Here is a 25,453-nt window from a genome sequence, read left to right as displayed (position 1 = left end):
ACTTAATAAGAATGTGAGAGCAAGGTCCATTGAAAGCTTAACCAACACCTCATACAAAGACTCTGCATGTACACATTTTTATACATTTATGCCTATGTACACATCTTCCCTCTCTCATTCCCACACACACCCAGGTTCAGCTTTTGGACAACTCTACCCTCACCACAGAAAGAGAGCTCTGAGTTTGCTTAATTTCTCAGTGTAATTTATTCTGTACACACTAGGGATGTAGCTGAATATGAATACATGAATATTATTTGGAATGAACAGATAACGTTTTCTATACAGATACAGATACAAATAGGAGGCGCATTATTTATTTTTTTAGAAAGCTTGTCTGAAAAGTCAACATGGGATGCACCAAAACATTGCACAAGTAGCAGGTTTTTACTTTCATACAAGTGTGAGCAAGTGGTAAGATATTAAAGCTTGCAGTACCTTAACATGAACATTCATTCATCCTTAGTCACTAGTTTGTTTATAGTTTGGGCAACAGAACCAACTAAATTCCTTAGAAAATATTGTTGGCAGCTACAAACAAAAATACTAAATGTGTGGTGTTGTTCTTTAGGCTGCTCCCATTAGGGGTTGCCACAGCTGATCACATTCCACTGTCTGCATATTGATTTGGCATGTTTTATCCCAGATGCCCTTCCAGACACAATTTATCTTGGGGTTGGGACAGGCACAGAGAGTGCACTAGCCTGTGCGACTGGGGTAGGCACCCAGTGTGGGGCTCAAACCCATGTTCCTGAGATTAAGAGTCCCATGCACTACCAACTGAGCTATCTGGGCACCAAATATACTCAATGTGTGTAAGTGGTCAGATTTCACAGACCATCCTGATTGCATTCAAATAAATGATGGACAGAATTATCTCTTCGAGTCCGGCTGAATTATATCCACTTTTGTTCCTGAGGAAACCGTGAGAATCTATAACCCGATTCTTACAACATTCATGCATTCAGTCACACCTACAGCCAATGTCGCATAGCCAATCCACCTACCAGCATGATTTTAGAGGTGGGAGAAAATGCAGTGGAACTGGGGACCCTGGAGCTGTAACACAACAATGTTACCCACTGCACCACTGTGCATCAGTCAGTAAATGAATGAATGAATGAATGAACCAATCAATCAATCAACAAATAAATAAAAGTAAGAGCACAGACATTAATACTTAATATATTATTAAGTATTCTAAATATTTACTCATCAGAACTTATTTAGTGTTTACTACTTAGAATCGCATTAAGACTGTCAATAGGAGAGACATAGTACACAGTGAGGCTAGTGAATAAAATTAGAGGAGAAAAGTGCATAAGATGGAAAAGAAGACAGCAAATAATTAACACTGTGAACAAAAAAGCGTGATCAAGAGAGCCTGTTCAAGAAAGCCGAAGATTGTGTGTATCAGCACACTTTATTTCATGTTCAGTGAAGACTTCATATTCAGTAGATCTCTGTGAGATCCATAATTGTGTATTGCTTAGCAGTTTGAATTGATTTTTTTTTTGTAGTTTCCAATACAACGTACCGATGATTAACTACTACCACAAAGTACTGACTCTTTCATTACATTTCATTCTCAAATCTGCATTGACACTAGTCTCTGCTTCATCTACTTCCTCCTCTTTGTTTTGATTGGTCGCTTGACCGAACCAATCATGGCCATTTCTATTCTGAGTAAGATCAGCTTGACTCTTTTCTCAGCTATCTTTTATGTTACACTCTAGTACAGATGTGATCTGTTAGGTAAGGAAACATATCTGCTCTTTTTTTCTCTGTTTTGTTTGTTTCTTGTAATTGTAAAGTGACCTTGGTGTAAGAAAGGCACTCTATAAATGTATTAATTATTATTAAACGTAACAAGTGGCTAGCTAACTCAATGGTGGTGGGTCTGATGTTAACATCCTAGCTATAATATTTGTATAGACACCTTGCACCTTGCAAGCTAACAGACAGTGGTAAAATGATGGGTTAGATGTTTGAAGTTGAAAATAAATATAATTATATAAATTGTAATAATAAATGTAGGAGCTAATTATTTCCTGTGTGATAATTAGTTTTTGTGAGGGGTTTTATTTTATTATTTTTTGTTTTATTTTGTCCCTGTTAGATCTGTTTGATTGTACTACCCATACACATATACTCACATACTCATAAGATACAATGACTATACAAAACAAGTTGTCCAAATAACAAATAGCAAAGGTTTCAGGAGCTTATCGTAAAAAAAAAAAAAAGAGAGAAATGAAATGAAAAAAAAAAAAATGAAATGAAATGCAATGAAAAAAAATTGCATTCTCACACACCTACTAATAATATTCAAAGACCATCTGTGAAAGCATTTCATTAAAAAAAGGCTGTGTATATATTATATTAATATATAGGCTAACAATGTCATATTGAACAAGCCTTTTAAGTTGGATTGACATGATAATGATGTGCAATTTGAATGCAGTCCCTTACTGGTTAATAGACAGAAATGCATGACATCCAGTTAAAATATGAAAAGGATTCCAAATAAATGTGCATTCTGTTGATACAGAACTGTGCAAAAGTCTTTGCCTCCCTAATACAAATTTTTGGGTTAGATGTTTAGTTTATGACTTCTGCATTATTGATCAATACACAAGTAGATTTCCAGATATTACTTTTCATAAATAAATTAAAAAATAAATAAATAAATGTTACAGAAAATGAGACATTTCTTTCGAAATTTTGGTCAAACAGTATCTCTTTCCTAAGGGGAGTGTGTGGAACAGGTGGTCTGTGGCTTTCTCCTTCTAGTCCTATCATGCAGCTTCTTGATCGATAGCAGTTGCAGGCCTCTCAGCTACTCTTCCATGTGAACAATTCACTGTTGTGTGTCCTAAGGATCCAAACTCCACAGAAGGGGATGAAATGAGTGAATGACAGCATTCCCATTTTTATAGTTAGTTTTTTCCCACTTGATAAGCAAAAGGCAGAAATAAACAATACTCACCTAGTTCTGTGTTTGGTTTGGAACTGGCTTAACACCAGCTTCGTATTGTTCCCCAACTTTGTGAGATTGTACCACATGAAATAACTAATACCTCTGTATTAAAATTTTATTTCCTTCTGGTCCCTATTTGGGACTGCATCTTTACACTAAGCTGGACTTACACTTCCTTTTCCTCAAATGTCATTGGTTCTCATGCAACCACAAGTTTTCTCAAGTGCCCATTAAAAAAATCAGTGGAAAAGAAGACATTTTGGTTATCTCTTAAATAATAGAGACCCTAAGTTCAATATACAGTATAATCTTCTAATTATAAGCCTTCAAAGGACAACTTTCTTTCATTTAGTACTCATTTAGACATGCTAATCATCTGATTATGGTCTTCCTTAGCACTCTTGATAGTTCCATTGCCTATGATTTTTAAATTTTGTTACACTAGTGGAAATCACAACCCACCCTTTTCAAAATTATATATTTATTATTGACTTCTTATAGTTATTAGCCTATTTGATCTGCCACTTGAATTGATTGGATTGAATCCAAACCAATTTAGCTATAGCTAGAATCATCTGGAATCTGTTTGGACTTCAATTCCCACACTGCTTTGTAGCGTACAAATATGGCCACTACAATACCCATTACACACACCTATATAACATTCACACAGATTTAAGTATTGCTCAGTGTATACTTACCTGATGTGTCAAGCCTTGATCTTTGTGTATGATATTCTGGCTTTTGATCTTGTTCAGTGTTCTCGTTTTTGGATTTGCCTTGTTTTATTCGCTGATCGCCTGACCCTCTGTCTATTTTTTGACGATGATCTTGTCTCATGTTTGGGATTGTTTGACAGTTTTGGAAAAATAAAGCATTTCACCTGCAACTGCAGCCTCTTTTGCCTGCCAGAATAGTTCGCCATCAGCATAGATGTAGCAGGTGTGCTCGACTAGCAGCAAGTACTAGTGGCTCAAGGCTGGCTAGTCAGTGAGCAGCAGAAATAGTTCACCATGCTCAGCACTAAACTCATGCAGCTAACAAACATGCTGACACCATCACTAGCTGCACCGGTGGCACCGTCTCACTCTGCTCCCTCACTCATCACATGTCTGGGGAGGGAGGGGGACCATATCATATCACATGAGAGGAGTATATCATGTCATATGACTGCTTCATCAAACTATTTCAACAAGTTTTGATCACTCTCTGGAAGGGAAAAAAATAGGAGAGCAACATCTATCTGCCAAACAGGGTAAAAGGGAGCACCGCTGATTTCGCGCTGAAGTTTTGCACACTCACCGCTGGCAGTGGATAGAATGAGCCATTGAGGAATATATTGATGAGGCACTAAAACAGGGCTATATTTGCCCCTCCACCTCTCCTTCATCAGGTGGATTTTATGTTGTGGAGAAAAAATGGGGTGGACTCTGCATTGATTATTGAGGACCAAACTAGATTATAGTTAAATACTGTCAAACTCTGCCCAACTGAAACATTGTTGAAGCACCTGAATTTTCACCAAACCAGATGTGCACAGTGCCTATAATCTTATTCACGAGAGAGGGAGAAGAGTGGAAGACGGCCTTTAGCACCACCTCTGGCCACTTAAAGAACTGTGTAATGCTATCTTGCATGTCCTCTGTGCTCCAGTGCCTGATCAATGACGTCTTTAAGGACATGCTTGGGAAATATGTGATCGCATACACAGACAACATAATGACCTCCCCTAGAGACTCACATTGTCCATGTTAGGCAAGTACTGTCTCATCTCCTCCAGAACCATCTATATGTCAAGGGACACTAGTGTTAGTTCCATGTGATGATCTCATTCCTTGGGTAGCTCTGAACAAAGTTTCTTGGTACCCACCACAGTCAAAGAACTACAGAGGTTTCTGGGGTTCGTGAATTTTTACTGGAGGTTCATCTGACACTTCAGCTCCATTGTGGCCCCCTCACTTCTCTTTTGAAAAAAGGACCTAAAAGACTGAGATAGAACCCTGCTGCAGAGGAGGCCTTCCTGCAGCTCAAGAAAGCCTTTACCACAGCCCCCATGTTGAAACACCCAGACCCATTAAAGCCTTTCATTGTAGAGGTAGATGCCTCTGAAACTGAAGTGTGGACAGTGTTATCCTAAAGATTTGGAGAAAGACCAAAACTCTATATAGTGGCTTTCTTTTCTATGAAACTGTCACCAGCTGAGAGAAATTATGACATTGGTAACTGTGAGCTACTCGCCATCAAGTTGGGCCTGGAGAAGTGCCATCAACTGCTACAGGGGGCAGTGTTTGTCATCTACACTGGTCACAAAAGCCTACAGTACCTAAAGACAGTTAATCTTGGGCACACACATTCCCAGCAACTGGGCATCTGGACACCCACAAAACCCATCAACTGCTCCAGAGTAAATATTGGTGGCCCAACAAGCTCATGGATATCCACAAATTCATCTTCTCATGTTCCTCTTGTGTCTAGGCCAAAGTCGCAAGAACCCTACCAGCTGGTAAACTAGTCTCACTTCCTATGCCACAGTGACCATGGTATTATCTGGCAGGAATGTATCACCAACCTTCCAGTGTCCCCGAACCACACAGTCATTATGGTCATCATAGACCACTTTTCCAAGTCGCTATGCTCGTTGGTGATACTTTCCCCCTTATCCCATTACCCAACCTGCTTACAGCCAACCAGGAACCAGATATTTTAGAATGTTCTATGCCAATAACCAAGATGACAGCTCCTTCCATGGTCTTAATCTGACCAAAACTCCCTCCGCCATTGAGCTACTCAGCTCACCCCATTCCAGTGTGTGTTGTATGGCATGTAACTCTGATATTTGATTGTCCCAAGCTCATTCCATGAATATACCACACTGTTCCTGCCCTATTCCCCATGCCCCCCTAGTAATGAAGGTTCTACCATTCCCATTCTTTTTTTCTTTTACTTACATTCTTTTTCAGAGTCAGAAATTCTGAAGTACGGCTATATTACAAATTCAGAAAGATTTAGGGAGAACACAGAGTACCTCAATACTCAAATTTCAATGTGCAAAAATTCAAAAATCAAATTAGAATGTATAATGAGGATGGCATTGACACAAGGAAACTATAAATGTGTTCTCAATGATTTAACATACAACATCACATCATGATTCTTCATAGTCACTCTCCCGCTTTCATTGATTTGCTTTATTGAATGGTTAGCCCTGAAGTCATACAGACATAGACAGTGTGCTGTTTTGGCTCTGTTTTTGGTTCTTTTGACTCAAAATGTCTCAGTTAGCGCAGAAGCAAAACAGCACACTGTCAAGCTTTTAGATAACAGCCCTTTAAAAATACTGGTCCAAAAGACTCCAATTAATTTTAGAGGTTGAGTAATTGAGTCATATTAATAATATATAGCAGAGGAGACTTCATTATAATGAAGTTAGTTGGCAGAATAGCAAAAATACTAGCTCATTAGCTAGTATTTTATTTGAGAATACTAAATTCATAAAATTATGTTACCACATATAACCCACTCAATACCAGAAATTGTCATTTAAGTGAACTTATGAATGACCACCAATGAATCTTGAATAGGCCATTTCAAATAATGTATTTTTTCTTATTTTTATGGAGCACACTCAGTAGTGGCTTGTCTGTAGGTGCAGATGGGGCCTAGCCCCACCATTTATATTAGCCATTTAACGAATATTAATCTCCATAAATTTGTGATTCACAATTCATAGATTTTAAATCTCACTGAAATACTAATTACTTCTTTTGAGTGACCAGTGATTTTAAAAAAATGGCTGTTATATGACAGACAAGCCATTTTTCCCATTGATTTGCTTATGTTTCTAGATAATAAGAAATAGTTATTGAGTTTGTGACAGCACTGAATTTTTTTTCTTATGATTCTTAACATGACACTGCCCCCCTTTTTCCCCCCTTTTCACTAGAGTCACTAGAGTCAGCATGTTACAGATAAGAGTTACTTATTGCTTCATATTATTTAATTGTGTAATTTATTTTGTTTGGTGAATTGGGTAAGGAATTTTCAATTACAGATACATTCAAATACCTACCTCTCTAGAGATTTTAACATCTGTAAAAGAGCAGGTATACAAACTGTGAATATTTTTTCTATTGCATAACTTCACTAAATTAGACAAATTCTAGGTCTTAACCACCAATAAATTAACCCTAAACAGATTATATCTTAAAATGAGATCTGAATAACTAAAATTAAGGTACCCAAATTAACACATTCCTATTAATACAAAGAAACTTAGTACTTTAATTAATTTAAAGAATCCTTAATATCCTCTGACATAAAATTTATTAATGCTTAATATTAATACTAATCCAATCTAAACCTAGAATAGTGTAATGAAATATTGAAATTATGCTAAGAAACCAACAACAGCACTCAAATTAAAAGTCACAGAAAAGGAAAAAAAAACACAAAGAAATGGGATAAACTTACTGTATACTTACCTATCTTTTGGATGTGATAATTTTCTTCTTTTTATATGTTATTTATTTGTTTCGTCCCAATTTTGTCATTAAATCCTCTGAACATTCTCAGCTTTGCTAAAGTGAATCCAAGGTCTCTGGTCTTTTTCTTGAATACTGTTTGGGTTACTGCCACTCCCATCAAACCTGGACTTCTGGCCCATAGATCATGGTTCTTTCGAGCAATGTGGTGTTACATGTGTACTGCCCCACTTAACTCCCATAGAGTTATTATTACACCTAGTGGTCAACAAAGAGAACTGCAACAAGCACTAACTTCCACAGGGGCAGGATTTTTCCTTTTCCATAGTCACTCTTTTGAACATTTTCAGTAGAGGGGAGAAATGGACAGGACAGTGTTGCTAGGCTGGGCTTGTTTAAAAATCTAATACATTTCCACAAAATGGCAAAGTGTAAGTGCAGACAGTGTGTTTATGATGTACAGATATAATGTCTGTACATTAGAAATACGTGAAAGGCTGAGGAAAAGAAGAAATATATCATCCTTTTCCAATTTCCAATTTTTTTTGGGCTAGTTTCAGGTCTTTTTTGTGGTTTTTGAGATGTAGTTGGGCTGGAAATTTTGCTGAAACCTGTCAACCCTGATTAATGATATAACCTTGAAAGGAGTTGAAGGTACGTCTAAAACCGAAAACAGTTTCAAAACGAGCTGCTAGACTGGATGACTGGATGTTGTCAACTCTCAACTACCTATTATGGGGTTTTTCTAAGAATTTATGGCTGTAGAATAAGTCAAGTGTGATAGCCTCTCGACTTAATTTTGCTATGTCATTATTGTCAGCCTGTCCCACCAAGATCTATGGGCATGAGCCTTTGCTGTTCATGGTTCTCTAATGCTGTTAATCAAATACATTGAAGCTGACATGATAGTGTTCTTTATGACAGGTCGCCCTATTGTGATGGCTATAAAATGAAATTTACTGTCTAGTACTGCTATACTTCACAGACCACTGCTTTTGTGAACCATGGGTGTTGCTTACAAATACCACTGTCAAATCACTACTCTTCATCTGCATTAACATTCAATGGAGTTTTCATTCAAAATCAAACCTCATTTACCTGAAATCAAATGCACATGGCTGTTCCTTTGAAGTCTTGACCTGTGACAAACACACAGGCATTGTGCATGCTAATAGACTCCATAATCCTCTGCTAACTATAGAGTTAGGATTTAAATCATATCTTCTGGTAGTGGACATAGATCCTTAATCCTCAGTTTGACAAACTGACTGAATTGCATAATATTAACAATGAGTAGAGGAATTCAAATATATACACACAGTACAGGGCGTTTTCTTGCTATAAGCAGTATAAGCAGTTGCATAGGCCACCATTTTTGGCAAAAAGGTTTATGTATCAGGCAGTCCCAGGGGGCGACATTGACCATGAAAAGAATAGAAATTCCAATATACATAACTACATTAGGTAGCCAATGTAATTAACAACAGAAGCTTATGAAGAAGTGGCAATCGTGAAGCATTCATATTTATCTGGGACAGATAAATAAAAAAAATGGTTATTAATTGTTCACTTGTTAGTTTGGTCACTTTCTTGCTTTTGCTTGTTCATGTAATTGAACAAGTTAGTGGCTAACTAGCTAGCAAGGATCTAGAGTAAGAAGTGTTAGGTTAAGTTGCTAGCCCAGAGCAAATTGTTGTTTAGGGCCAACTTAGTTAAGAAAAGGCCATGGTACAGTATGTACTCATAAGAGAAAAGTTGTCTAGGATTAATAGTCTAAACTATGAGTGCCATGACAAGCAGACAGGGGTGAAAGTGCAGGTTTTACTAAAAGCAACCAAGGCAAACAATCCAGCAGGGCTAGGCAACATTCAAACCATTAACAGGCTAAAGGTCAGGTGATTTGCAAACAGGCATAAACTAGGCAGGATTAAAGTGGAGCTGGACACAGAAAGGCTTAAACCAGTAATACAGACAGATAAATGCACTCAGTAAAGTCACCACTGGCATTCTGGCTTTCTTTGCCACCTGGGTGGACAGAAGATCCCCCCTAAATCTAAAACTTGATCCTTTTTGTCTTACTTGATGCAAAGTCATCAATGATGTCTTCACAAGAAATCTGCCCAGCAACCACATGGTTAATAATGATAACAGCAAGGCCATATACTGGCAACACAGGCAATACTGTGACATGGTGGACCTCAGGTATGATAGATCCAACTAACACAATTGTTACCTAGACTACTTCATCACATAACATAATGTTCATGAAAGGATGACATAGCTGTATACCTTTATCTTTACATTGCCTGTCCTACCACCCCAGCAGTCAAGGGTTACGCCTAAACCAATTCACCTTGGTGGTGTGCAGATTGTTTATGATTTTATATGCTTAATATATATAATTAAGATGTTATATATGTATCAGGAAAAAAATTGCAACAGTAGGCCTGTGTCAGATTCTGTATGATATATCAGGAACACTGGTTTATTTATTTGCATTTTATCGTGTGATTTTATTGACTGAACTTAAGTACTGTACAAAGTTAAAGGTGAGCCACTGATGGTTAAACCTCGCCACACCTCAACCTACCCCCGTCCCCTCACTTACAACTTCTAGTAGTACAAATTGGATGGAAAATCAGGAGTGCCCATTCTGACAATGGTGATGCCTAGGGCGGTTGCCTTTCTCACCATCGATGTCAGGATCGACCAGTGAATATCACAGACAAAATTGTTGGAACAAGACTTCACTAACTGAAGGTGAACTGTTTGGAGTTTATGTACTATGCATGGCATTCATAATTGTAGGAGGGCCCACATAAATACACTACTGTTGCCATCCTCACTGTAATACACTATTTGGCCAAAAGGTCGTAGACACTGGACTATAACACTCATATGTGCTTTTTGAAAACCCTATTCCAGATTTAGTCCCTGTTTGCTGTTATAATAACCTCCACCCTTCTGGGAAGGCTTTCCACTAGATTTTGGAGTGTGGCAGGGGAGCAGTGGGGATGTGCCCACTCAACTACAAGAGCATTAGTAAGGTCAGGCACTGATGTTGGGCGTGGAGTCCTGGGGCGCAATCTGTGTTCCAATTTATCCCAAAGGTTTTCAGTGGGGTTGAGGTCAGGGCTCTGTCCAGGCAAGTCAAATTCTTCCACTCCAACCTTCATGGACCTTGCTTTGTGCACAGGGGCATTGTCATGCTTGAACAGGTTTGGGCCCCTTAGTTCCAGTGAAGGGAAACTGTAATTCTGCAGCAAAAAAAATACATCCTATATACAATTGTGTGCTTCCAACCTTGTGGCAACAGTTTGGGGGGAGCTCATATATGGGTGTGGTTTCCACAAACCTTTAGCAATATAGCATGCATTAATACATTACCATATAGATATGATAATACAAAGATAATTAGAACACAGTTCACTGAGAGAGAAAAAAAACATTGTAATACACAGATAGAAAGCAATCATTATCTAAACAAAACAATATCAATTATGCATAGAGCTACATAGAGAAATAAAATGTGTAATAGCTCAGATATTGTAGTATCCAAAAGTCTCTTAATTATCATATCCTTGTCCTGACATTCACCTGATCTAGTGTAAACCAAAGTACAATAGGACTTGCGAGGAAAGTTTGAAACTTTTATCCTATCTTTCGCCTCATTTCTTTCTACAGAAATTTTTTTCTGATAAAAAATGTATATAAATCTCATGCACACACATACAGCAATGGGAGTTCATTGTAAAAGTTTGAAAGTTTAAATGTCCCTCCAGGACAATTACAGTTTCCACCTCTCTACATGAAACAAGTCTGTGTATCATGTGGCTTCTTTTTTATTCCGCCAAGGATAAAAATGGTAAAGTTAAAAAACAAAGAGTGATATTAAAAAGAGATTATATTAAAGATGACCGGGATTCACCTTCAAATGCAGCGTTGTTTAAAACAGCTGTCAAAAAGGCAAGTTACTGATTTTACAGTTACCAAACAAAATGTTTCACCAGAATTTAATTATAAATGAAGGGTGGTGTCTTCTTAAATTATTTTCAACTTAAATATGCAAAATGAATTGTGGTGCCCTTGTAACAAACACAATACAGAAGATGTGAATGTGAACTTCCTGAAGTTGATCTTGTGAAAAATTTGTAGAAACTGAATGATGTGGTTTTGATTTTTTCAATGTCAAGTGAATGAAGTAATAAAAAAAGTTGATCATCAATCAATATCCAACAATCAGCAAGTTGTGTGTTCCTAAAATGGCATCGGGTCTTATGCAGCTGCTTGCAGAATTAACACCCAAGATGTATCAGTGTAAGGATATTCAATATTTTGAAGAGAAAGCAGCTGTCCTTTGACTGATACTAACACTGAACAATGTTATGGTACAGCAACTGCTTAGAATGAGAAAATCATCAAAATACCTTCTAACACTTCAGGCCTTCCACTACTGCTGGTGACAATGTTAATCAATGGTATTTGCCAAATTAAAATGAAACACACAGACAGCCACTGCTAGCTATCTTTAAAATTTCAGGTTTTTGTGATGTAAAAAAGAAACCGAAATAAATCATATCAAATCTTTTTTCACCTTTAATGTAATTTTGCAACCAACAAAACTCCACTGAAAACGAATCCTGAAACCTATTAGGGGAAAAAAAGTAAAAAAAAAAGTGTGCACACCCTTTTATAATGAAGCATGTGACTGTGCTCAGAATTAACCAAACACATTCAAACTTATGTTCAAAAGTAATTATTATGCAACTGTCATCAGTGAAGTGATTTTGATTGACCCCAAATAAAGATGAGCTGTTTCTGTAGGATTTTCTTGGTTTCACCTGAATGCTGAAACTAAATTTAGTCTAACCATATGTTATGGTCTGATGAGATCAAGGTAGACCATTTTATTCTGTAAGGTATGTTTGGTGCAGAAACAACAGCTTATCACCTACAGAACACCAAACACACAATGAAGCATGGTGGTGGCAGCATTCTGCAATGTGGCTGCTTCTCTTCAGCTGGGAATGGGGCTCTAGTCTAGTTAGAGGGAAGCATGGATATCTCCAAGTACCAATTTATTTGGAGGCATCTGTTATTCAGCTAAAGATGAACTTTTTCACCTTCCAGCATGAAAACCAAAAGCAAAAAAATCCAAGTCAACTAAACAATGGCTACAGAAGGAGAAGATCAAAGTTTTGGAATGGCCTAGTCAAAGCTCAGATGTAAATCCTATTGAAAACTTGTGGAATGACATGAAGAGGGCTATTTGATAGATTTGGCACATTTCTGCAAGGAGAAGTGGAATAAAATTGCCAAATCAAGATGTGCACACTTGTGCAACCAGGTTGTTGCAATATAAATACATATATGATAATGTAAACTGTGTGTATATATATATATATATATATATATATATATATATATATATATATATATATATATATATATATATATACACGCATACATTCACACTGATCAGCCATAACATTAAAACCACTAACAGGTGAAGTGAATAACATTGATTATCTTGTTACAATGGCACTTGTCAAGGGGTGGGATATATTACTTAGCAAGTGTAAGGATCTCAGCTAATTTGACAAGGGCCAAATTGTGATGGCTAGACAACTGGATCAGAACATTGCCAAAATGGAAGGCCTTGCGGGGTGTTCCTGGTATGCAGTGGCTAGTATCTACCAAAAGTGGTCCAAGGAAGGACAACTGGTGAACCGGCAACAGGGTCATGGGTGCCCAAGGCTCATAGGTGCACATGGGGAGTGAATTCTAGCCTGTCTGGTCTGATCTCACAGAAGAGCTACTGTAGCACAAATTGCACAAAAAGTTAATGCTGGCTATGATATAAAGGTGGCAAAACATACAGCTTCTGCTTCTGTTTTGCCTGCTGTCCTTTCCTGACAAATGCTATCCTCTTGGCTGTTGGGTGGACATGCCTGTTGCCTGTTTTGTCTCTCTCCACTGCAGCTCGCACTTCCTTCTGCACCACTCTCTGTTTCCCCTTCCCACTGGTGGTGCAGTAACGGGCTGCTGTCATACTACCCAGGCGATCCCTGCCTTGTGGAACTCTCCCCATGAGTACTTTGCACTGCAGGCGGGACTCTGCCTGCCATAGCGCTTCAGCCGCCCTCCATTTCCTCCCAGTCCTCACTTTGGGGTCATTTTATCTAGTGTACTGTAGATATTCTTGTGCCATGACAATGAACTCCCCTATGACAGAGCTGAAAGGGAGCTTGAGTTTGCTGCTATTCCCATATAGCACAATGCTGCTCAAGCTGTGAGGCAATCCTAGCCATCTACCGGGGTGAATGCTGAATCTCTTTCAAAGCGTTCCACCACTGAGTTTGGGATGTCATAGATTAGCAGGGGATTAGCCAAACAGTCACAGATATGGTGCAGCCAATGCTTATGCCTGTGCTAGTGAGATGACACTGTTCCAGAACAGACCATCAAACTGAACTTGATGTAATAGTCCAAGATGAGATCTTGTCTCTTCTGGGGTACATGAAGTTTCTCCTGTGTTGCCTCGACCAGTTTGTGGGGTATTGAACCATATGTGTTGGCAAAATTTAGCCACAGCATAGTCAGGTCTTGTCTGCCCTCTCTTACTTCCCAGATAAGTTGTGTGGCCACATGGCATCCATATGTTCCAGGCATCTTGGGATTTGGAATGCCTCCTTTCTGCTCTGATGTGTTGATGTATCTATTCCTGGACACAAATGACAATCCTATTATGAAACTAACTACATAGACTAATGGGATTCCTATTGCTTTAATTTACCTTATTTAAAATTTACTACTTAAGTTGACAGATGTATGTAAAATTGGCTTATTTTTAGTTTCTTTTTTTTAAACAATCTATTGCCCCTGTTATGTATGAAAAAAAAGGAATTTTTAATTAGATGTTGAACTTACATCCATGTCAATTCATATGACTAGCTAGTCCTTGTCTGTAGCCAGTTATCATTAATTATCCTCATTGCAAAGGGTTGATCTGACTAGCAATTGCACAGTAAGTGCGGTGTGCATATGTGCGGTGTGTATCAGCATTCATAATGAACATCTGGGCAATATGCTCCCAATGAAGTATAGTTCTCATCTGAACCATGGGACAAATCAACTTTTAAGGATAGGTTGGGGCAAAAAGAGCAGAAATGTGGGACTATCTCAGGAAATACTAAATGTCAGGCCACAAACGTCTTTTCTGTAACATTCCCTTTTATATTAATTTATATTAAGTTTTGACACTGTACTGCCAATTGTAAAAGAACTGCCAATTTTACTTCCAGTTGGGTATTAAAAAAGTACAGAAAATATTTGTTTTTCATGAGTTCTTTTGTAATAATTAACAGAATAAACCTGAGTGCTGAGTACTCTGCTCATTTATGCGCTTCAATTATTGTTAGAATTGTACTACATATTGCGGACAAACGGTTCTCCGCCATATTCCATTGTAAAACCATTTAATTTCCACCATGTTAAATGAGCTAAAACCTCAGGCCTGTTCATTGTCTATCCATTTTTATGAGCTGTGCCTTTGTATGTAGTTTCTGTGAAGCTATATTGTTCAATCATTGAATGGTTTAGGAGAAAAAAGTGAAATGCAACATTCACATTCATGAGATTCATTGCCTCAGTATCTAATTGGTAAGTCATTAAGTTAAACTACAGGTTTGGAATTCCGGTGGACTCGCCAGCAGACGAGAGACTGAATAATGCCCATTTTAATGAGGGGAATAACTGGCACTGCAATTGTCAATGGTAGAGGGGCCTTGGCATGATGCCGCCACTCCAGATAATGACATCTGCTGGGGGTTAAATGGTGAAACAGAAACAGATAGTGGAGAATACAAGCACCAAGGGTAGAGTTAAGGCTATACCACCCATCTTGTCCAGTATTTATGTTTGTATTATTATTTTTACATGTAAAAATTAAATGTGCAAAAACGAGTAAAATAAATATTACAGACAATAATTAAAATTTTGTATTCAAGCAAAAGGACAAATTATTTATTTTTGTTTGACTCAAAGTTTCATTCTCATTAGAACTACATTTTTAAAATGATAGTATTTTCATACAAAAATATTACCAAACAGTGTAACCAGAGTAAATTTATTATGAGGCACTCTCATTTATTATTAATCATGTCAACGTAATTGGCAATGTAATTGCTGACTGTGGTGTTCACAACAAGGGACAGACAGACACAGATAAAAATCATTTAAATTTCACATCTTAAGATTGATTGGGATAATGCATTACCTGAACATTTGGCACATGTAGATTTGCACAAGGAATGTGTTTTAATGACTGCAGGATCCTCTTTGCTGAGAGTGATGAATGGCTCAACAGTTGATTTTGTTTGGCCAGTGCAATTTTAGTTGATCCCTGCCAGCAACTTGCCCCACTTTTGGAGAGGCCAACAAAACACAGCAATAGCATCCGTGTGCAAGTCCTTTCTACTCTAGGGTGTTTATCTGGGGGATAAAACAAGTAGAAATTGGAGACAGGTCTGGTATTTCCCAAACAACATGAGCCAAATAATGAGACATGTCTTACATGCATTCCTATTACTCACTCCACAATACATTACATTTCAAGTATGATAATGACAGAAATAATTAGGGATTTCCATGCACTTGCAGCTTTTCTAAATACAAATGGGGCAGTTTATCGCACACACTTAGCCATAAATTCACTCTTTTAAAGGAAGTTGTCTATAATACTTAGTGATCTGGTATAGGATTTATCAACGTCCATTACGTACAGCTGTGAACATGCAAGTGTGATAAATGCCAATTTTCTAGTGCAACTTGTTCTATGCACAATTTGATAAATGAGACCCTTGGTTGTGGCCATAGATAGAGCTTTCAACAATATACTTTCACAGCAATACTGAAATAGTTAAAGAAACACACAATTAATGCATTTCAATAAGTCGCTCTGGATAAGGGCATCTGCTAAATGTTGTTGAGGAAGCGGGGTTGTGGTCGAGCGCCGGTTTGTGAATAGAGGGCAGTGCTGGAGAAGGTGAGTGGTAAGGATTGCACATTTGCGTGAAATTTTGTTAATGTTCTGTGTTTCAGTGACCAGTAATGAGCATAAAGAGGGGAGACACAGAGCTGCTGATGTGTGTGTGTGTGTGTGTGTGTGTGTGTAGTAAAACAATACAGCTGAAAAGCAAGCGAGAGAATAAAAGTGGCTATTTTGAGTTGTCCCAAGTCTGCCACCCAGGAGAGTGGTACACTGGTGCCGAAACTGAGGACTGAGGAGAACCGCCATCATGGAGTCCTCACCACTGGCTGAGATTGTTAAGACCCTTGCCGGCCTCCACCAGACCCAACATCAGGCCCTCTTCGAACTTCCAGGCCCTGCTCTAAGCCCAGGTGGAGGACCGGAAGGGTCTAATTGGTCTAATCGGTAGGTACTTCAGCATCAGCCCCGGTGGCCACCGCAGCCAGGCCCCAAGTCACCCTGGTGAAGATGGGACTGCAGGATGACCTGGAAGCATTCCTGGAGTTGTTTGAGTGTGCTGCGGAAGTAGTGTGCTGCGGAAGTGTGGGGCTGGCCCGACTCACAGTGGGTGGCCCGCTTACTCCTGCTACTGTCGGGGGGAGCCCAGCTCACGGCCAAGCAGCTTCCAGTAGCAAAACTGCTGGAGTACCCGGACCTGAAGCGGGTAATATTGCAACGGGTTGGCCAGACCCCTGAACAGCACCATCAGCGTTTCTGCTCGCTAACACGCTGGGTTCGGCCACCCATTTACATTCACCCAGAAGCTCTGAGACACTTGCCGAAGGTGGCTGCTGGCAGAGGAATGCAGTGCCAGAGAAATCGTCAATCTCATGGTGCTGGAGCAGTTCGTCACCTGACTACTGGAGAGGATGGCGGAATGGGTCCAGTGCCACCGTCCAGCATCGCTAGACAAGGCAGTCCAGCTGGCAGAGGACAACTTGGCGGAATATTTTGGGCAGGCGTGTCCCTCCCTTCTCTCTCTCTCTCTCTCTCTCCCCCTCATTCTCTTGCCCTCAAACTTCCTGTCCTCCTCCTCCTTTGCACCATTCCCCTGTCTCTACACCATAGAAACGGGGACCAAACCCACCAAACCCAGTTCCCCAAATCTGTGCCCCCATCATCCCCAGTGTCTGCCTCTTCTTTCCCTCAGGTGGGTGATTCTGGGGCTACAGGTGTGGGAGTAAACCCTGGACCGCTGTGCTGGCATTGCAGGGAGCCCAACTATTTCCAGGACCAATGCCACATGATGGATGTGGGGGCTTTGGTCCAGATCCTCAACTCGCCGGAGGCCACTCCCGATCGAGCTGGGACATACTGCATACAGTTGAGTGTTCAAGGGGTACATACCACACATTGGTGGATTCAGGCTGCAACCAAACCTCAATTCACAAATACTTGGTTCAAGGTGAGGCATTGGGAAATGCACGTTTGTTGAAGATGAAGTGTGTGCATGGGGATGTTCATGAATATCTGCTGGTGCCAGTCATCATTAAATTCCAGGAGCAAAAACAGAGAGTGGAGGCGGCGGTTAGTCCTTGCCTCACCCATCCGCTAATCCTGGGAACGATTTGGCCAGGATTTCGAACATTAGAGAAAGAAATGTTTGTGGATGGGTCCTGCAGTAGCGAGAGATGGTGTAGAATGTGTGCAGCATTGGCTGGGAAGGCGGTGTCAGGGCCATCGACCTCAGCTACAAGTCAGAGGGACATGGAGAGCGGAGAGGGCTCCAGCCCTCCCTGCTTGGCGGGGATACCCCTCAGCGATTTCCCCTTGGAGCACTCATGTGGCGAGACCCTAAAGGCATGCCTTTGACCAAGTGAGTGTAATCGATGTTACAGGGCACTTAGGGCAGCATAAAATACTAAATCAGCTCATAGCCCATTTCTACTGGCGGTGCATTCGCGGCGATGTTCATTGGTTGTGTGCGGCAAGTCGCGAGTGTCAGCTGGTGAATCCACTGGCCACCCCAAAACGCCATTGCACCTCCTTCCATTAATCGAGGTCCCCTCTGAAAGAATTGGCATGGACCTTGTCGTTCTTGCCTTTAGATTGGACTGCATGAGGGCGTCACTTGTGTTAGTTCTAGTGGACTATGCAGCACGATACCTGGAAGCAGAGTCTCTCTGCTCCATCTCAGCACGTAATGTTGTGGAGGCACTCTTCTGTGTCATCTCCCAAGTAGGGATCCCGAAAGCACTATATTAATGTCACGGACACAATGTTGCGAACTTTACAAATTATTTAAATTATTTTAAATTACAAAATTTAATTAAATCTGGGATTAAATCGATTTGCACCAGCATTTACCATCCACAGATGGATTGGCTGGTCAAACCGTTTAATCAAATGCTTAAAAATATGATTTGTAAGTTTGTTCATGATGATGCCCAGAATTGAGATAAGTGGATCGAGCCCCTGTTATTTGTAGTACGAGAGGTCCCACAAGCTTCCACACGGTTTTCCTCATTTGAATTTTTGTATGGGTGCAAGCCTCGTCTTAGATGTCATTAGGGAAAATTGGGAGGAGGGACCTTCTAACAGCAAAAAGGCATTCAATACATTCTTGACCTGAGAGCAAAAATCCACACCTTAACTCACATAACACAGGAGAATTTGCATCAGGTGCAACAACATCAATCCCAGCTGTATAACAGGGGTACTTAGCTATGGGAGTTTGCACCTGGAGATCAAGTGCTCGTTTTGCTACCCATGTCAAGCTTTAAATTACTCGCCAAGTAGGCAAGATCCCTTTGAGGTCACATGGCTAGTCAGGGACTTTAACTATGAGGTAAGGCGAATGGATAGAGGCGGGGCTTGGCAGATATACCACCTCAATCTCCTCAAACCATGGAGGTAGGTGTTCCCTCCCTGTTGGCTTTGGCGACAGTCATTCCGCAGAGGGAGGAGCTAGGGCCGGAGGTAAATCTAAATACAGCGGCTCAATCTACCCTGGACCCTTGTGAAGAGCACTTCTCGCTGTCACAAATCACGGAGGTTGCCAATTTGCAGGAGTTTTCTGAGGTCTCTTGCCTCTACCCGGTTGCACTAACCTCTAAGAACACTACATAGTGACGCCCCCGGGGTGATGGTATGCAGCCGCCCCTACTGTTTACCCGAGAACAAAAAAACAGGTAGTTCAGGATGAACTCACGGCCCACAGTGACTGGTCCAAGGCAGTGCCCAAGGCAGACGGTTTGGTTAGGTTTTAGGTGGACTTTAGAAAAGTCAATGTGGTCTCTGAGTTTGATGCATACCCAATGCCTCGCATTGACAAACTGCTCGATTGGTTAGGTGCAGCTCGTTTTTATTCAACACTGTATTTGACAAAGGGATATTGGTAGATTCCCTTGATTCCAATATCTCATGGAAAAAAGGCCTTTTTCCCCTCTGTTTGAGTTATGCCAATTCATGATACTTCCTTTTGGGTTGTTCGGAGCCCCGGCAATGTTCCAGCGACTCATGGACAGAGTCCTTTGTCCGCATGCTGCTGCCTATCTGGACAATATTATTATCTACAGTAATAATTGCCAGTGGCACATTCAGCATTTGAGGGCTGTCCTGAGATAGCTGAGATGAGTAGGACTCATGGCGAACCCAAAGAAATGTGCAGTTCAATCGGTGGAAATATGGTATCTGGGCTTCCATTTGGGCCATGGGCAGGTGTGTCCCAAAATTGATAAGACAGCAGCGATTGCGGCCTGCCTGAGACCCAAGACCAAAAAAGAGGTGAGCTAGTTTGTGGGGCTGGCTGGCTATTATCGTAGGATTGTGCCTAATTATTTGGATGTCACCAGTCCGCTGACTGATCTCACTAAAAAGGGGGTGCCAGACGGAGCTGTGACAGCAGGCTTTTATTCAGGTACAGGCAGTAGGCTGTCCGGCTTGAGTCGGGCGGTGGGGGTATGTGGAAGCAGGGGAGTGGTCGAATGCCGGATTGTGAACCCTTTGGGGGGCGGAGCCAGAGAAGGTGAGTAATAAGGATTGCACACTGGCATGAAATTTTGTTAATGACTATTTTGTGTTTCAGTGAGCGGTGACGAGGATAAAGAGGGGAGAGATGAGTGCCTTGAAAGAGAGAGAGAGAGAGAGAGATAAGCTAGAGCTAAAGTGTGTGTGTGTAGTAAAACAATACAGCTGAAAAGCAAGTGAGAGATTAAAAGTGCCTAATTTGAGTTGTTCCAAGCCTGCCACCTGTCTCCTCATTTCCCTCATAATCAGGGAGAGTGTTACAGTTGTAAATGTAAAATGTAAATGTTTTACAATCTTAGTCACCAGATTTTAATGCTACTGAAAACCTGTGGTCTGAATTAAAGAGGGTAGTCAACATGCACAAACTCAAGAATATAAAGGAGCTTAAAAAGTTCTGCATGGAGGAGTGGACCAAGATCCCTCTCCAAATGTCTCCAACCTTGGTAGACACTACATCAAGAGACTGAGTGTTGTTTTTCTTTGTCCCACCTTGCGCCCAGTGTCTCTGGGATATGCTCCGTCCCTGACCTTTTTATATTTCTCATTAATCTCTCTTTTTTCATTCTGTTTCCTGTTGATAAAGAAAGAGAAAGGACATCCACATCATTGTATCCTCACTCAACAATTCCAGTTTACATTTATGGCAAATAAAGAATGTGTGTGCTCATGATTAATTCAAGCAGGTTAAAGGAGAGTGAAGGATGGTGGGGAAATGAAATCTTCCATTTCTGAATGCAGGAATGCCACTTTGAGAGCAGCTTGTAGAGGTGAATCACCACTGTCAGGTTTCCACATCTGAATATTTAAATGGCCAAGCATGCCAGAACAACAAAATTGGATGTCTTGAATATATCAGGAGCAACACTGGGAATAAATTGGGATACTTAATCTTATTTAACATCCACAAATTCTCCTTGACAGCATTATCAGTATGGCACATAGACTAAATTAGATGGTTCAATTGTGTGGGAAATATAAACAATTCAGCACCCAGCATCTGGTTAGCCTTAGTATACTTTTTAGCAGATTAAATTTTATATAGTTCTCATGCTGAAATGAAATATTGGCATGAATAAAGTTTATGAAAACAGAAGCATGAATTATCCTAGGGGGAGCTGTGGCTTATTCCAGTGCTCATTAATCATAATTATGCCATCAAAATGCATGGGGAGCTTTCGAATATTAGGATGAGTGTGTTGATATTGCTCGAGCCCTCGGGTCAGTCCACTTGATGGGTGTCAGGGGCTCAATTGCTAATTACATCTGACTGGAAATTGGATGCCTGGCTCAAGTGATGGCAAATCTGAGATTTAAACATTATGCCTGTAGAAGCCCAGTTAAACTTTACATTAGCAAGTCTCCTTCAACTGACAAGGCAAGATATCTTGATTCCAATTAATCACTCCCTCTTGATTTCACTCTTAATCTTTGTGTCTTAGGATGGATAGTTGTCTTATCTCTCAACCAGATAGCACGTTATTCAAACAATGGCACTGTGTGCAATTTACATCTAAACAACATAACATACAACTTGTTTGCTAATTGTGAAGACATCATCCAAAGTCATTTTTGACTGATTTCTCCCTCCGTCTGACATTACAGAGTACATACTCTCTCTTGGCTAACTTCAAAGTGATTTACTAAGTTTACGTGCTAGGCAGATTCATCTCAGATCTCCTTCATGTTCTCCTGTACTTAATGAGTATTTCCTGCATTTATTTTGGTTGTCAGCAACTAACTAAATATATTGACTCCTCTAATACCCAAAAGTAGGATACCAAAAAGCCATGTGCATTACCACTGATTTTTTTTTTAAATGGTGCTATACTGTTATCCCCTAAATAGCAAGCAAATTACACATACTCTATGTTCAGGGTTCATCCAAATTTTCTAAAATGATTTTCTGTGCTTGAAAGGTGCATCAACCTTTTTTTCAGTTTCACCTTAGATCAACATTTCATTTACCATATTTCTATGCCAAATTCACTTAAGTGTGGATTATTACCTATCTTGTATGTGAACTGTTATTTTGCATACAGTAACACATTAAAAAAATATATTATTTAATACACAAGATTAGCCATCTAGTTACATACTAACTAGTAAATTAATACCTTATGTATCTCTTACCCTAAAACTACATTTTATATTGACTAATGAATGGTTATGAATAATTATTTAAACTCTTAAAATAAAATATGTTAAACATCACTAATGACATCACTAATAAATAAACAAACAAAAAAATAAATGATTTTTCAAAAAATAAATGATTTAGGATGTTACTGGTAGGTTATATACACCGATCAGCCATAACATTGAAAGCACTGAGGGGTGAAGTGAATAACAGTGATTATCTCATTACAATGGCACCTGTCAAGGGGTGGGCTATATTAGGCAGCAAGTGAATAGTCAGTTCTCAAAGTTGATGTGTTGGAAGCAGGAAAAATGGACAAGTGAGCATCTCCAAAACGACAGGACAACAGGGAAAGTAGTCTCACATAGGAGACAGAACTTAGACAGTGCTAAAGAAATGAACATAACAAAACAACTACACTAGGCTGCATTTAAAGCATATTACCTGACTGCCAAAAAAATATCAAATGAAAACTAACTGCACTAGGCTAAGCTAGCAAAAAAATAAATAAATAATTAAAAGAGGTGGCACTGCCCTCTAGACATTCAAAAGCATCTACATGATGGTATATAGGTGTAAGCACAATCTTACCTGTTCTCAAACTAAGGGCGTTAAGGGTGGAAGGAAATAACACACAACATACAAAAAACTGTTGATGTTAGCCACAACAGGGAATTGGAACAAGGGGATAGACAAAGTACAAATGTTTAAATGTTTAGCTTCCATCCATCCATTTTTCTCCACCACTTATCCTACACAGGGTCGCAGGGAGCCTGGATCCTATCCCAGGGACTCGGGGCACAAGGCAGGGGACACCCTGCATGGGGTGCCAATCTATCACAGGGCACAATCACACCACAGGCAATTTAGAGTTGCCAATCAGCCTACAACACATGTCTTTCGACTGGAGGAGGAAAGCAGAGTACCCCCCGCCCCACCACCTATTCCCCAAAACAACACGCATAGAACATGCAAATGCGACACACACGGGGCAGAGGTGGGAATCAAACCCCCAACCATGGAGGTGCATGCTAAATGCTATGCCTCCTGTTTAAGCAACTTGACAATTGTAGACATTAGAACAGCAAGCAAGCAATAAGAAGCGAAGGTCTGATGCCAGTAGCCAATTAGCAACCCTTTGGTGATATGATAACTGGCTATGCACCTACAAAGTTAGTCATTAGTGAAAAAACTCACATTTCCTTTCTACCACATGATAGTGTGGAAAGTCAGAATTGCCAAGTAGCTCAGGAGAATGTTTCAAGGTTTGACATTTGTGTTGTTCCATTTGAGCTAGAGAATGAGCAACTGCCTCCAACTCCTACAGAGTCTGTTAGCAGTGGTGAAGACACATTAGGGCAGCCTAGTATCAAAACTGATAAAGGGGGACTGACTGAAGTCAGATCATGCCCCCAGCTTATTAAGTTGAGCACGATGTTAACACACTCAGTTTGAATGAAGTTAAAATTGGAAAACTCAGTAACTTAAAATGCTGACAACTTTTCAGCCACCCTGTCAATTGGAACATTACTTAGCTTTTTGTAGTTCCACATTAATCACATTGATTTCACCTACCAGTCTGCCAAATGTATCAAGGGACGTAGTTGTAAAACACAGTACTTACCCATGAGAATCTGTGAACTCTTTCATTGGTTTCAAGCTTCACATCTTTGAAGTAGTCATTTTTGTTGTAGAGTTGATAGTCTTCATACTAATTGCAACTCAAAAACCAAGCTACCCCAGCAGATTCTTTGCCTTTATGTTTGTGATACTCCCATAGAATTGTTAAGTGATTTTTCATGGGTGATCCAAGGAAATTTCACCAGCATTTAAACTTTGTGTACTCCACAAGCGAGTGTCAAGTTGAAATGTTAAGCACTTGCCTTAAACAGACATAAAGGGGCGGTCAAGAACCCCTGTGACACAAACCTTTGCTGACTCAATTATAAGAAAGTGGGTTCATTGTTTTTTTTTTTTTTTTTTAATTACGAAGTAGATTATTAGTTCTCTCTTCATGGTAACAGGAAACACAGTTTCTGTCCCATTAGTAACATAATAACCACATTTCTTGGAATTGTTCAGTGATCAGAAGGTTTTTCATAATTCATAGATTGCTACATTTCTGTTGATCAATCAATTTTAGTGTGTGACTTTTATCAGTGTCAAAATTAAATAATGGCATTAATTATCTAAGTACATGGGGAAATGGGGGGTGCTGATTGTAGTTTCTTCTGTCAGTTCTTTAACCCCCATTTGTACCTTTGCTGCTAACACTATTAGCATTTATCACTTTAAGGCAGAGACCTCATGGCATTAATGCCCTAGACACAGGACTGCTGAATAACATGGTTCACACTCCTGATAAAGTTATAAATGTGATGTTATGATATGACCATGCTAACATTCAGATGTTTCATGTGCTCATTTGGAATTTTCTTAGCTAAGTAGCTCTACTATTCTAAACTTGTCTATGGAAAGTATTCTTTCAAGTATATTTTAGCAAAAAAGTTACAATCTGCCACTCTGAACTCAGTGAAAACTTTGTAAGTGCTTCCTGAATATATTCAAGCTGACACAATCAAGTCATGGTAATTGATGAGGTGATGAGATTCTGTCTCTTTCTCTTTACTAAAGCTTTTATTTGATGAGAGGATCTTCTGTTTATAAGATACTAATCTCACTAGTATCTATGACTAGGCCCCAAACATTAACAAGATTTTACTCTTTCCTAGTTTACAAAGGTGTCCTGCCCTCTCCAGATAACACAAAGGGGTAATTTAGGAACTTTGCCAGGGATATAACCCTTAAAGTATGACCTTTCTTGTCAAAAGATTAGGTAAGGATAAGGAGGTAGA

The 25,453-nt window shown here is 39.7% G+C and overlaps 1 long non-coding RNA gene across 1 annotated transcript; it reads right to left on the bottom strand.

Moving 5' to 3' along the window:
- Positions 1-3,826: 3,826 nt before the first annotated feature.
- LOC128318503 (uncharacterized) lies at positions 3,827-7,573 on the bottom strand. The gene is made up of 2 exons (XR_008301875.1): positions 7,462-7,573; positions 3,827-7,069 (listed from the first exon to the last, which is right to left on the bottom strand). It is a non-coding gene; the product is annotated as an uncharacterized LOC128318503 (long non-coding RNA).
- Between the last annotated feature and the right edge of the window lie 17,880 nt (positions 7,574-25,453).

The sequence above is a fragment of the Pangasianodon hypophthalmus genome, chromosome 6 (assembly GCF_027358585.1).
Source record: "Pangasianodon hypophthalmus isolate fPanHyp1 chromosome 6, fPanHyp1.pri, whole genome shotgun sequence".
NCBI lineage: Eukaryota > Metazoa > Chordata > Actinopteri > Siluriformes > Pangasiidae > Pangasianodon > Pangasianodon hypophthalmus.
The sequence above is the reverse complement of the archived record's forward strand: the minus strand, read 5'-3'. Positions and strand labels throughout refer to the sequence as shown.